Below are 14,361 nucleotides of genomic sequence, written 5' to 3'. Positions count from 1 at the left end.
ATTTTCTTTTATATATCGGTAATATGCGGCCATTCTTTTGGAACTTCGAAATTTCAAGCGCATTAAACTGGGGATCTTTTAATAAAACAAACTTAATCTAATCGTTTTTCACATATTTTTTTTTATTGATAGATACTCAATACATAATTAGTTAAAGAGTTGTTACTAAACTAATAATTGAGTTTTCTGTTTCATATTTTCCAAGTGAAGGTTTCAAATATTTTTTTTCTGGTATTTTTTCGTCTTGTTCAATAATTGGTAGGTATAGGAAAGAGAAGATAATTTGTTGTTTGAATTTAGTGCTTTGCTGCTTCAATATCTTTGTTCTTTCAAATAGAAAAAAATTTGAGCTAATGAAATTATCAAGAATGTTTTTCAGGTGACTGATTTGCATTTTGAGAATTGTTCAGTCAAAACTTTTAATATTCATTTTTCAATTATTTAATTTCTTGTATGAGCTTCTCGGGGTACAATAATTCGTAGGTAGGTGGAAGATATTTTTTAGATTTGATATTTCAATATCTTCCGAGGGATTGTTATTCTATTTTTAAAATCTTATGTTTATTTTATGGTCCAAATGTAATATTTATGATCGATATTTTGATAAATTGTGGAACCTTCTCAGACCCTTTCTTTATCCTTCCAAGAATTTACTATTTTTTGCTACATTTGTTATATCAAGAATATAAATGTGTTATTGAAAAATAACCCTCTACTACCTACTTTTTATTTGTTCCAATGATCTATAGTGAAATTAGGTATTATATATCTTCGAAAACCAACCACCCTTTTTTGTTTATTTAAGCAAACTGATATACCTCTTCTAGATGTTTCCTTTTGTTATTCATATTCTAAATGTATCCAAAATTTAGCACTTGATAAAGGCTTTATTTATTACTGCGTAGAAAATGAAACAGAAATTTTTAAACTTGAAATAAATTTAACACTATATAAATTCTACGATGTTTCTTTACTTAATAAACATTTTCATGTACCTACTTGTAATCACTAATGAAATGACTAATTCGAAAAACGAAGACGTAGAATCTGTATATTTTTGTTTGGCAAATAGGATGTCCCGAAAGTAATTGAACATAACAAATATATGATAATTTTTTTAGACGAAATGTTCTATTTGTTCAAATTTTCAACTCGACATGAAAAGTATGAGTCAGTTTTGTGTAAATTACCATGTGTCTAGGTTTTGCTAAAATGTTTTATTTTATTGTTTCAAGTACTTCTAATCTACATATATTAATAATAATAATATATAGGAGATGATTGTATAAAAGTAAGATGCATTTTAGTGATGAAACATTATTTTCACTCCACCTTTTTTTTGGAGATATCACAACTACAATGTTGAGACCTTAAATTGAGTTTTATTTATTTGGAATTTCAGTAGGCAGAGAAATTTCGTGCAATCGTAAAGATTGCGGAAAATAGTAACTTTTAGTTTCTTTATTATCAAATTTGTATTTATGTTTCTCTCAGAATCTATAGTTTTGAAAAGAAAAGAAAAGATTAAGAATTGTTTCAACTAAAACGGCGTTTTAAGTATTTTTTATTTTATTATACAATAGGGTGATATATCTATAGAAATTAGTTGATACGTGGCAAATTAAACCTTAGTTATCATTGAAATATTTTCATTTTTGTATAATTGTGTGTAATGAAAATGTTTGTCTTTTTCCATGATGATGATGAAATTTATATTGTACTTATTGTCAATTAATAATGGGGACGAAATTATGAAATTATTGAAATTTCTCTTGTTTTATTTTTCTTGGAAATCGGCGTGCAAGAGTGTGAGGAATTTTTCACTTATTTCAAACTATACGATGATAAATGAAATCATATTATAAATTCAAAAGATGCCAGATCTGAAGACTAGGACGATTATTCGTATTATGCTTTTGGAATACCAAAGTTTGCTTTGCAGCTTTCATACCCTCTACTTTTGACGCTTTATTTTCAAAAATTTTGCATTTGAAGTTCTTCAAATAAAAAAAAAGTTCAAAAATTTGAGATATGGAAATTTCTGTGGTGACTTCCTTCTACGTATATATTTAACCGAGTAACGAAATACTTTCGAATGGATTTGCAAAATGGAAAGGCGAAAATTTATCTTGAAATCTTTATTATTTACTCGAGACATAAATTAACAAACTGCGTCACTTATTCTATTTACAAAAATTCCAAAACGTGAATTTGATTTAGATTTTTAGTACTAGCAGCGCTATCTATGTACAGAAGCTCATACTGAACTCATTTCAATATTAGTTTCTACTATTTCGTATGTCTCAGCTCTTGACTTTTTGTCACCTATTTACAAAGCTGAAAGGAGATGGCATCCGTTATTTTCACACCAATTTATTTTTTTATTAAGACCAAAGTTGTGTTAGAGTGAAGAAACATATTTTTATTGAATAATGTGTCCACCATCACGGAAATATGAATGGAAACTTCTAAAAAATTGAATCCCATAATCTTCGAATAGTGGTTGAAGGTCGAATGCCCAATAGTGACATCTCTTATTGAATAGCTCGGTTCCATAAATTTTGAGTATTAATTTCATTAGGAAACATTGTTTGTTAAATGTTTAGTTCTCTTTGTTTCCACTATAAAATTATATTGATATACAGGGTGCGCCAATTTTGTTAAAAAGTTGAGTATTAGGGGGTCGTTTTAATACGTATCAAAAACATTTTTTTATTAGTTGTATTTGAGGTCCATATTTTGAAATTATCTTATCTGTAACTTATTGTAATTTAAGAAAAAGAATTTAACTGACTTTCTTAATAAGATGCATTATCATCGTAGTCGATTAAATTGTAATTATTTGTTATTTTATATACAAAGTGAGCCCAAAATTGAAATTCTCACTATTTTTCTTCTTTCGAATGTATCATACTGGAATTTATCATCGTGTAATTTTTTTTAGTATTCCCTATACGTTAAATTTATAAGAAAATTGCTACAAATTTTTGTAAACCGTCATTATTACCATTTCCTCAAAAAATGTGATCAATCCGGAAGACTCACCCTATATATATAATCTACTTTGCAAAGCATTTACAAAAAAATGTGTTTGTAAGAAAGGAATTTTTTTTTTGGAAAACTACTAGAAAACATATATATATGATTGGTATTTTTCTAATATTATATCGTAAAATACAAATAGTTGAGAAAAACCCTGTATATCATAATTGGTAAAAAAATTTTGGTAAAAATAATTTCAGAAATAAAATAATGTAGTCCTCGCTTCTGTTAAATAACAAAAAATAAAAAAAAAATTACTTTTAGTTGTAAAAAACTAATAAAATCAAGTTTTGAAACAAAAAAGGAATTTTTTGTATAATTGGAATTCGGAAGCGAAGCAAAAAATATCGTTTTAGTGGGAATGATTTTGTATAATTTTGTAGGAATTTTGATTTGAGAATCGCAAAATTAGTGAAAAAGTAATTTTCCGTGAGAAGTTTTCTTGTTATATTTTGTTTAACTTGAAAACCACGAAGGCGAATTCGACAAATGTGATTACTTAGGTGATTTTTTACTTTTTTGCTTGCAACACGGATATTTTTTGTGAAGTTCATTTTGAAAATTTGATTTTATTGATATAATTTTCTTTTATAACTAACTCACTCCAGTCGAATAAATTACAACATCTTGGGTAATATAACTTTGAATTTATAATACCGGATACCATCTAAAAATTGTGGACTTGATATTTACGAGGGGGAAAACTTTAGTGGCTGACAGATTTAAGAAGTAATAAAAGTTTTTTTCTGAATATATTGTTACATAATTTTCATTTATTATACATACAGGGGCAATCTGTTTATAAATATAGTGTTTGATTGAATGGTTTGACGTGAATAAATAAAAGGGACACAATCTATTTGCATGATTTTTTTGTACTTTATTAATTGCAAGGGTATTTAGAAAAAATATTACAATTCATGTTTTTGTTTAAGGTGTTGGTGCGCGATTCTACGCGAAATTTTAACCCGTTAACGAAACGAAAGGTAAATGTAGGACACGTTCCATAATGCGGTTTGCCAAAAAGTAGTTGATTGTTGGATAAATAACAAAAAAAATGGTTTTCCATTCTTCATAACAAATATTTCAAACGACATATTTTACGTTTCTACTTGGTACTGCTAGATAATTCAATTCATTTAAACGTACGATGAAATTTTCCAATATTTTAAATCAAATAAATTTTTCTCCATCCATTATTCCAAAATATATGCTGATAAATTGATATTTTTCCCAAAAATTGAATGTAACACAATTTCAATATGATATACGAGGAATATCCACTAAGAAAGTTCCATTTGGTTATAAAAGAACATACGAGCAGGTCAAAAAACATATTTTTCATGCTGTTAACCTAATTTTCTATGTAGTTTCGAAAATTTTTCTTCCGGCTCGTTTCAACTTTTAGCGAGAGATTTCAGGTATAAGAAGAGATGAAAGTCGGTAGGAGTGAGGTCCGAGCTATACGGAGGATGATCAAACACACCCCAGCCAAATTCTTGGAGCGGTTTTTTTGTCACGTCACAGTGGGAGATGGGGCATTATCGTGAAAAAAAAAACAAAAACCATTTGACAGTAATCCTCGGAGTTTGCCCTGTTTCTTAATTTCCACGCATGTGCCTAAATCAAACGGCAAAACGTCGGAGCAAACGGTGGAAATGAGTTGTCGAGGTGTCGAAATTTGCTTAGGGGTATCGTAAGATACCAAAATTTCATCCCCTATGACTATTCGAAATATAGGTTAGAAAAGGAACTTAAATTGTGGATGTACCTCGTATGAAGGAAATACTAAAATCAGTTATTAAAACTTTTTATTCAAATTTTTCTGAAATTTTCGGTCCGAATTATTGCATCAAATTTTGATTGAAATGATTTTTTTTGTTATTTATTGAGTGAGCAGAACTTTGATCAGATGTTGTTGGTTTTTGTGTTTTTTGGAATCCTAAGAATATTTTGTTGAGATTAATACAGTTACAGATTTAATTATTGAAGAAAAATAGATTGAATTTATTTTTGAATAACTTTTTTAACATTCAGAAAGTTTTAACAAATATCCAAATTTCGACTACTCCCTTACATTCAAACAGAAGATTGTTAATATTTATGACTAAAACTAATTTTTCTCATTATATGATACTGATCAAATAAAATCTTGACGTTGTTATTTTGGATTGATCAATTCTTTTCAGCGTTTACTGTAACACATTTAAGTCCAGTAAATATTTGATGAATAATTATGATGATAATCATATGATAGAATTGCTCGAATACACCTCAAATTCACTTTGATTCGAAATAGTAGTACATGGATCCTTCTGATCAATATAAATGATAATTAGATAATTGAGTAACTTGAAGATGCGATTTCCATTCAAATGACTTTCCGAGTAATCTGTTGAGATTTTCCTGATCTTTGAGAACAAATCTGTTGGGTTAATGAGATGATTGTGTGATGAATGTCATAAATGAGGTAGGCAACCGCCGCGATATGGAAAAGTGATTCGTAATTTTCGGTATCGATTTCGCTGTGTCGCGAATCGGTTTTAAGTGATGGATATCATGGAAATGGAAAATGGATATGGAGGCTTTCCTATGTGGACAAAGTTATGTGAGTACAAATGATTTTACGTATCAAATTAACTTCGTAAAATATTTGCATAGTAAGTTAAATTACTAATTTTTTTTATACCATCTTCAAACATTATTATTGAAAAGTAATGAACGCTCTGTATAATTAGTATCCAAGCAAGATTTATACTCAAAGATCATAAAATTAAACCTCATTTTGGAAAATTCTCTCATTTTTTTCAAAAAATTACTTAAAGATTTTTATAATCTGAATGAATTCTTTTTTACTGATTAGTAATTTTAACCATCTTATGTTCATAAAAACAATGGTTATTCTATAAGAAATTCTTAAGGTGTGGGTAGATTGTTTAGAATTCAATGTTTTTAATGGTTTACTACTATGGAGTCTGGTATGTTTATTTTAGAAATCTTTTATCATTTATGAACCATCATTACACCCTTTTTTTTTGTTAAAAGTATCCTTCATTTATTTATATTTATCGAGAATTTACAAGAGGTATAATATATTTGAAAAACAACACGTGCCGGTGCAGTTTAGGAACCTTTTTTATCTGTTTGTAGAATAGTTTGTTTACATTATATCGAGGGTTTAATACCGATAACGAAAAATGACCGTGCAGCCCCTTCTTGGATGCTTTGTCTTTGTTCGAAGAATTGTGTATTTACATTTCAATCTTATTTTTGGCATTTATGAGATTACGTTTAACAGAATTCTTAAAGAGATAAGGACCACCCTACACTATGAGAAATTTTAAAATCGCAGTATTCTAGATACATACTCGTAATAATACCAAAATAACTATACATGTTGAGGGTTTATTACTAATAAACGAAAATTGATAATGATAATAAAGGTATACAGGGAGTATCAGTTGAGAGATAGGTATGACTTATTTACAACTAGGATAACTTGGTTATACGAAATTAGAATAAATTAGAAAATATGTAGGTTATTTAGATTTACAGGGAGACGAGAAACTTTGGAATGGTTGAAAATAATGAATGTTATTTGTACTAGAAGTAATCTCGAAACAAAAATTCTTGTATATTTCAGCATTGAATTCCTAATTATTGTCCATACAAGGACACTCTGTATTCAAACAACTATTCGAATATTTCTATTAATGAAAATTCGGTTTCATCACACCTCGTTTTTTTCTTCTTTAATATTGGACATATTCCACCACCTCTTAGCTGTACTACTGCACCACACACTGATATGTCTTTATTGTTGTTTCCTTCACGAGATCCACAATGTTCTTCCTGTTCCATTCAAAATTCCTTCAAAGTATTTAGCCCATCTTTTAATTTTTCTTGTGAATCAATTAAGGACTCTTCTCTCGTTGTCCCTTATATAAATTACTCTGTAATTACCTAACTGTGTCCTCTCGTGATTTTTTTGTTCTATTGGTAAAAATTTCTCAATTCTTTGTTTTTAAACTTGATGGTAAATGAAACTTTTCTCAGAGTTGACTTTAGTTTCCGTGTAAAATTAAAAAATGTGATTCATATGTTTCATTTGTTCAACTAATTTTGGTATATACCGTATTATGAATAAACTCTGAATTTGTGCACAGTTTGTTTACTAGAAACAACTGAATTATAACATGTAACTCACCCTATACACATGATCTGCTGTCCAAAATGTCCATATCAAATCAAATTAATTGTCAATAAATCAATAATAAAAGTATTCTTATTACGATCAAGTAATGCTATTTCTCAATGATCCTTAATAAAAGTCTTGTACATTTTTTTCAAAAATACACATTTCAGAGTTTGCAAAAATACCCAAAATTATTTTTAGTATTCTGATAGATTCGTTCTATCGATGTCGGTATTTATTTAAAAGAATTTAATATTTTATGATGGACTTCCTTTTTATTATTTTGAGGGATTGCAGCTTTATTATACTTTTATTGGTGCCGAAATTTAAATTTATTTATTTTCGAGGAACATCACGTTCAAAGGAACCTTTTTTTATCCTTTCATGTTTATTATTTTAAAAAATTTCATATTCAAAAATACACGTTTCAGAGTTTGCAAAAATACCCAAAATTATTTTTAGTATACGGGTAGGTTCGTTCTATTGATGTCGTTATTTAGTTAAAAGAATTTAATATTTTATGATGGACTTCCTTTTTCTTATTTCAGGGAATGCAACTTTATTATACTTTTATTGTTGCCGAAATGTAAAATTATATATTTTCTAGAAACATCACGTTCGATGGAACCTTTTTGATCCTTTCATGTTTATTATTTTACAAAATTTTATATCCTCTCAATCGTTATTTAAGAACGATAACCGCCCGATACTAATGTGTCCAAATTCTACATTCACCAAGCAAATAATATATTTATTTGAAATTACTTGTAATCATTAATTGAAAATAAGGCTGTAAAACAAAGTAGTAGGAAAAACTAAGATATGAAAGTACAAACAATTCTGATAAAGTTTAATACAAAGCGGGGTTTCCTCAAATTTCCCGAATTATTATGGAGGTGTATCTTTATATGGAAAATAACCATTTTCTTCTTTATAATTTGAATGTAAATTCACTTATAAAAACTGAAACATGCGGTAGCGCGAAAAACAAATTTGATGTAATCTTAGTGGTAATCAATTAAAACGAGCTTCACGGAAAATTCCCGTTTATGAATTTTCCGAAAATTGTTACAGATAGTTTCGAATATACGTGTCCATACCATATTTTCGTAAGTTTTTGAAAGAAAAATGATGCGAAAACTTTTTTTTGTGATACTAAGATAGGAACGAGGACCACATAATATTTTTGAAAAATTTTCAAATCACAGCATAAATATTATACTGTCATTCTTTTACTATTATGTTTTGAAATATAATTGCTAACCATCCTGTATATACGGCAACACCAATGTTGCTCTTCGTGCTCCATTCTCTCAATTTTTTCAAAAAATCACTCAAGATGTATTATAATATGAAATCCTATTCCCTGATTAGTAATTTTAGCCAATAGTTATATGTTCAGGAAAACAATGGTTATTCTATAAGAAATTTTTATAGTGAACTTAAAATTATTTCAAATATTCAAGATTCCTTCGGACAATTTCATATATCAATTAATTCTATGACTCTATTTGGATTGCAACAATATTCTTTTATGTAAAACTTTCATACGAACTTTCTGTAGTAGCTTTCATATTTTCAATGTTACTGCAAAGCGTTATCATTTGAAAAATACAGTAAAAAAAATTTCATTTGCAATAGAATACCAAGAAAGGATTTGTATATTTATAATCTCTACACCAAATTAAATTGTTATATATTATAAAGGCAAAATAAAAATTTAAGATACCCATCCCATCAACAGTTTGACTAAAGTTAAATTTTGGGAAATGAAAGTTCAGTTAGTTTCGTAGTTTTCATTGAAATGATTTCATTTGTGTTACTTATTAGATGTATATTGAGAATGCTTATTATTTTCTAATGATTATGATGTTTATATTGTATCCAGGATTTTCTTATTGTAATAACCAAGAACCAATTATAATTTTCCTTGTTTTATTTATCATGGAAATTTCCTTTCGGCGAGCGAGCAAGAGCGGGACGAATTTTTCACTTATTTTAAACTACACGATGATAAATGAAATTATATTATAATTTCGTAAGATTCAAAAGATGCCAGATCTGAAGGCTAGGAAGGTTATTCGTATTATGCTTTTGGAATACAAAGTTTGCTTTCCAGCTTCCATAGCTTTAAGTTTTGACGGTTTATTTTTCAAAATTTTGGATTTTCTTAATCTAATAACCACAAACCAATTACCTATTATGAGAAGTTTAAAGAAATAATGAAATAATTTTTGGTTTAGATTTTTAGTACTAGCAACGCCATCTTTACAGAGAAGCTCATACTGAGCTTATTTTAATATTAATTTCTACTATTTCGTATGTCTCGACTCTCGACTTTTTGTCACCTATTTACAAAACTGGAAGGAAGATGGCGTCCGCTATTTTCACACTAATTTATTTTTTCATTAAAACTAAAGTTGCATCGAAGTGTAGAAACATATTTTTTATTGAGTTGATGAGTTAATTATGAAGAAAATATAAATAGAAAAGTCTAAAAATTGAAAAACACACTCTTCGAACTGTTGATGATGGTCGAATACCCAATAGCGCCACCTCTTATTGAAAAGTTGTATTTCATTACTTTTCAGTAATAATTTCAGTAGAAAACATTTTTTTTAAGTGCCTACTTCTCTTTGTATTTGATATAAAATTATATTGATATACAGGGTGTGCCAATGCAGCTAAAAATTTGAATATTAGGGGTTCATTTTAAAACGTATCAAAAACATTTTTTATTAGATGTCTTTGAGGTCCATAATTTGAAATTATTTCGAACAAGCGAAACATAATTATAAAAACATGAGGATGAGGTTTTTTTTAGTTCTTTGAGAGGTGTGGGTAAATTTATATAATAATCGTCGGTAAATAAAAGAACGCTCTGTAATTAATTCAACTAGATATTACAACAAAAACTCTAATGACAAAATGTAATGTCTATCAAAATAGATTAAATAAATTGCTTAACGGAAATTTTGAAAAAAAAAACATAATATCTAAGTATTATAATTATTTGATTTCGTATTAACGCTCAGGTTATTTTTCAAACAATTTTAAAAAATGGAAGATTTGAATTTATTTTTTTTGTTTTAGGTGTTTGTGCGCGATTCGACGCGAAATTTTAACCCGTTAACGAAACGAAAAATATATAGTGTGCGAATCGATAAAGCGGTTTGCCAAAAGGAAGGTGATTGTTGAATAAATAACAATAAAACATATTTCTTCAATTTTTATAACAAATATGTATTTCAAACTACAAATATGTGTTTCTAAAATGGAAATGCTGTTGTATCAGGAATATATAAATACATGTAAAATTCTATTTTCTATTATCGTTTTTCTGTGTCAAGTTTCTTTCCAAAACTTAACCTGTCTGAAAAAAAAATTTTTTATGTAATAAATTTTTTACAAATTAAAATTACAAATATAAAAAAATTATAGATATCTGGAGAATAATATTTGTATGAATTTGTCTTTTTATGTTTGGTATTTTCAGTTAAGTAAATTGAAAGTATGTGTGTGATAATTATTGTATCTTGTATGCGTGTGTAAAAAATTCCGTTTTGCAATCTTCATATCGATGGCTACTTCATTTGTTATAAATTTTCGTTTTTCTCTCCCAAACTGGACCTGAAATTTAAAAATATAAAATGTTGTAAACTTCGAATATGTGAATTACTTTGATAATAATTGAATGATAAAATAATTATACCCTGTTTTGTTCTTATGCAGAAATTGATAAAATTGAATTCTTCGAGATGAAAATTACATTTTTTTAATAATAATTCGAAAAAAAAAACATATTTTCTGGACATTTTATTTTATAATCGACTGTGAACAATTTATTCAAACGTCAATTGTTTCTAAGTCATATCAACCCTTAAAAAAAGAAAACTGCATCTGTTTCTTTTTTAATTTTGAATGTTTTCTGCTCAAGTTAGTTAAATTAAATGGAAAATTTTTTCAAACGTAAATTATTTCTAATATATATCAATCATTTAAAAAAAACACTGAATCTGTTTATTTTTAATATTCTCTGATCAAGTTAATAGAAGAAAGTATGTATGTAATAATGATAAATACCTTTTACGGAATGGAAATTTTCCAAAGTCCATCAAATAGGAAGCAAACTTGTGTGAAAAATCAAGTTTTCCAATCTTCATATCGACAGCTATTTCATTTGTTATAAATTTTCGTCTTTCTTTCCCAAACTGGACCTGAAATTTAAAAATATAAAATATTGTAAAATTCGGATCTGTGGATTACTTTGATAATTGATTGATAAAATTATTATACACTGTTTTTTTCTTATGCAGAACTTAATAAAATTGAATTTTTCAAAATGAAAATCACATTTTTTTAATAATAATTCGAAAAAAAACATATTTTCTGGACATTTTATTTTATAATCGACTGTGAACAATTTATTCAAACGTTGATTGTTTCTAAGTTATATCAACTCTTAAAAAAGAAAACTGTATCTGTTTCTTTTTTAATTTTGAATGTTTTCTGCTCAAGTTAGTTGAATGTATATGTGTAATAATATATTTTGCAAAATAAAAGATTTTCTCAAGAGTTTATCGAATATCGATAGCTACTTCATTTGTTATAAATTTTCATCATTCCTACCCATTTTAGACTTGAAATTTGAAAAGATAAAATGTAATAACTATCTAAGGTAAACTTCGAATTTTACTTAGACAATTGAATAATAAAATCATAATATATCGTTTTTTCTAATGCAGAACTTTACATAATTAAATTATTGGAAACTGAAATTCCATTTTACCAATAATCATTTGAGAAAAAACATCTTCTGGACTATTTTATTATAGAATTGACTTGGAAAATTTTTTCAAACGTAAATTATTTCTAATATATATCAATCATTTAAAAAAAAAAACACTGAATCTGTTTATTTTTAATATTCTCTGATCAAGTTATTAGAAGAAAGTATATATGTAATGATGATAAATACCTTTTACGGAATGGAAATTTTCCAAAGTCCATCAAATAGGAAGCAAACTTGTGTGAAAAATCAAGTTTTCCAATCTTCATATCGACAGCTATTTCATTTGTTATAAATTTTCGTCTTTCTTTCCCAAACTGGACCTGAAATTTAAAAATATAAAATATTGTAAATTTCGGATCTGTGGATTACTTTGATAATTGATTGATAAAATTATTATACACTGTTTTGTTCTTATGCAGAAATTTATAAAATTAAATTTTTCGAAACTAAAATTCCATATTTTTAATAATAATTTGAAAAAAAAATCATTTTCTGGACTATTTTATTAATTGAGCCACTTGGAAAAATTTTTCCAAGTTATTATACATCGTTGTTTTCTAAAACAAATTTTCATAAAATTGAATTTTTCTAAACTAAAATTCCATATTTTTAATAATCATTTGAAAAAAAATCATTCTCTGGACTATTTTATCATATAAGCGACTTGGAAAAATTTTTCAAAGTTATTATACATCGTTTTTTACTTGAACACATTTTTATAAAATTGAATTTTTCGAAACTAAAATTCCATGTTTTTAATAATCATTTGAAAAAAAATCATTTTCTGGACTATTTTATCATATAAGCGACTTGGAAAAAATTTTCAAAGTTATACATCGTTTTTTACTAAAACAAATTTTTATAAAATTGAATTTTTCGAAACTAATATTCCATGTTTTTAATAATAATTTGAAAAAAAAATCATTTTATAGACTACATATTTTATCATATAAACGACTTGGAAAAATTTTTCAAAGTAATCTTACATGGTTTTTTTCTAAAACAAATTTTTATAAAATTGAATTTTTCGAAACTAAAATTCCATGTTTTTAATAATCATTTGAAAAAAAATCATTTTATAGACTACATATTTTATCATATAAACGACTTGGAAAAATTTTTCAAAGTAATCTTACATGGTTTTTTTCTAAAACAAATTTTTATAAAATTGAATTTTTCGAAAGTAAAATTCCATTTCTTCAATAATCATTTGAAAAAAAAATCATTTTCTAGTCTATTTTATTAATTAAGCCATTTGGAAAATATTTTCAAACGTAAATTATTTCTAATTTATATCATTAAAAAACACTGCATCTATTCTTTTTTAATATTCTCTGGTGAAGTTAACAGAAGAAAGTATGTATGTAATAATAATAAATACCTTTCACGAAATGGAAATTTTCCAAAGTCCATCAAATAGGAAGCAAACTTGTGTAAAAAATTAAGTTTCTCAATCTTCATTTGTATAAATGTTCATCCTTCTTTTCCATTATCGACTTAAAAATTTGAAATTTGAAGATATAAAATCATGTGATAAATATCTAACGTAAACTCCGAAACATTTAATTGAATTATAAAATTATTATACACTGTTTTTTTTTCAATGTAGAATATTATAAAATTAAATTTTTGAAAGGTAGAATATTCTCTATTAATTTTTGGGACAAACGGTCTTGGTGTTCATAATTTTGAACCTTTCACCACAAAAATACTAAGAAGAATGAAAAATGCCCCACCCCACATGTTCTGGTCGCTTTGTTGGGATTGGCTACATCTTTCGAACCCTTGTTTCGATTGGCCGAGAACAAAGTTGGGTGAAGGAAGAAGGGCCTCTGTTATAAAAACGTCGTTTTCATCCATTGTATGTCATTACATTATAAATTTTCGCGGCGCTTAAGCTTACGTTGTAACTTATTATTCTAAATCCTTTTGAAAATTTTTGTGAATTGTGAAGTGCATCATTTACAAATGTAAGTAATTTCTGTCTTTACTATTTTCATTTTTGTATTATTGATGTTTAATATTTTTGTGAATATAAAATTTATTTCTCAAATAATATTCTGGATATATTTTTATCTTTTGGACTTATTTCATTTTTTTATTTCTGGAATTGTGATATTTTAAAATTGTTTTTTTTTCTTTAATTTTTTTTTTTCAATCTTCAATTATTTTCTTATATTTAAATTTCAAGTGCAATTTTGTGGATAAATGTTAAATTTTCACTGTATAATTATTCCAGAATTGTTATTTTGAAATTAGTTATTTATTGTTACTGTATACTTACATACATTTTATTTCCCGTAGAAGATCTTGTCATCTTCGTTTTGAGTTC

At 26.6% G+C, this 14,361-nt stretch overlaps 1 long non-coding RNA gene across 1 annotated transcript; it reads left to right on the top strand.

The window, feature by feature from the left end:
• Positions 1-3,443: 3,443 nt before the first annotated feature.
• Positions 3,444-12,490, top strand: LOC130894998 (uncharacterized). The gene is made up of 3 exons (XR_009059416.1): positions 3,444-3,545; positions 3,978-5,650; positions 10,331-12,490. It is a non-coding gene; the product is annotated as an uncharacterized LOC130894998 (long non-coding RNA).
• The last annotated feature ends 1,871 nt before the right edge of the window (positions 12,491-14,361 follow it).

Source organism: Diorhabda carinulata, chromosome 6 (genome assembly GCF_026250575.1).
Source record: "Diorhabda carinulata isolate Delta chromosome 6, icDioCari1.1, whole genome shotgun sequence".
Taxonomy (NCBI): Eukaryota; Metazoa; Arthropoda; class Insecta; order Coleoptera; family Chrysomelidae; genus Diorhabda; species Diorhabda carinulata.
The sequence above is the reverse complement of the archived record's forward strand: the minus strand, read 5'-3'. Positions and strand labels throughout refer to the sequence as shown.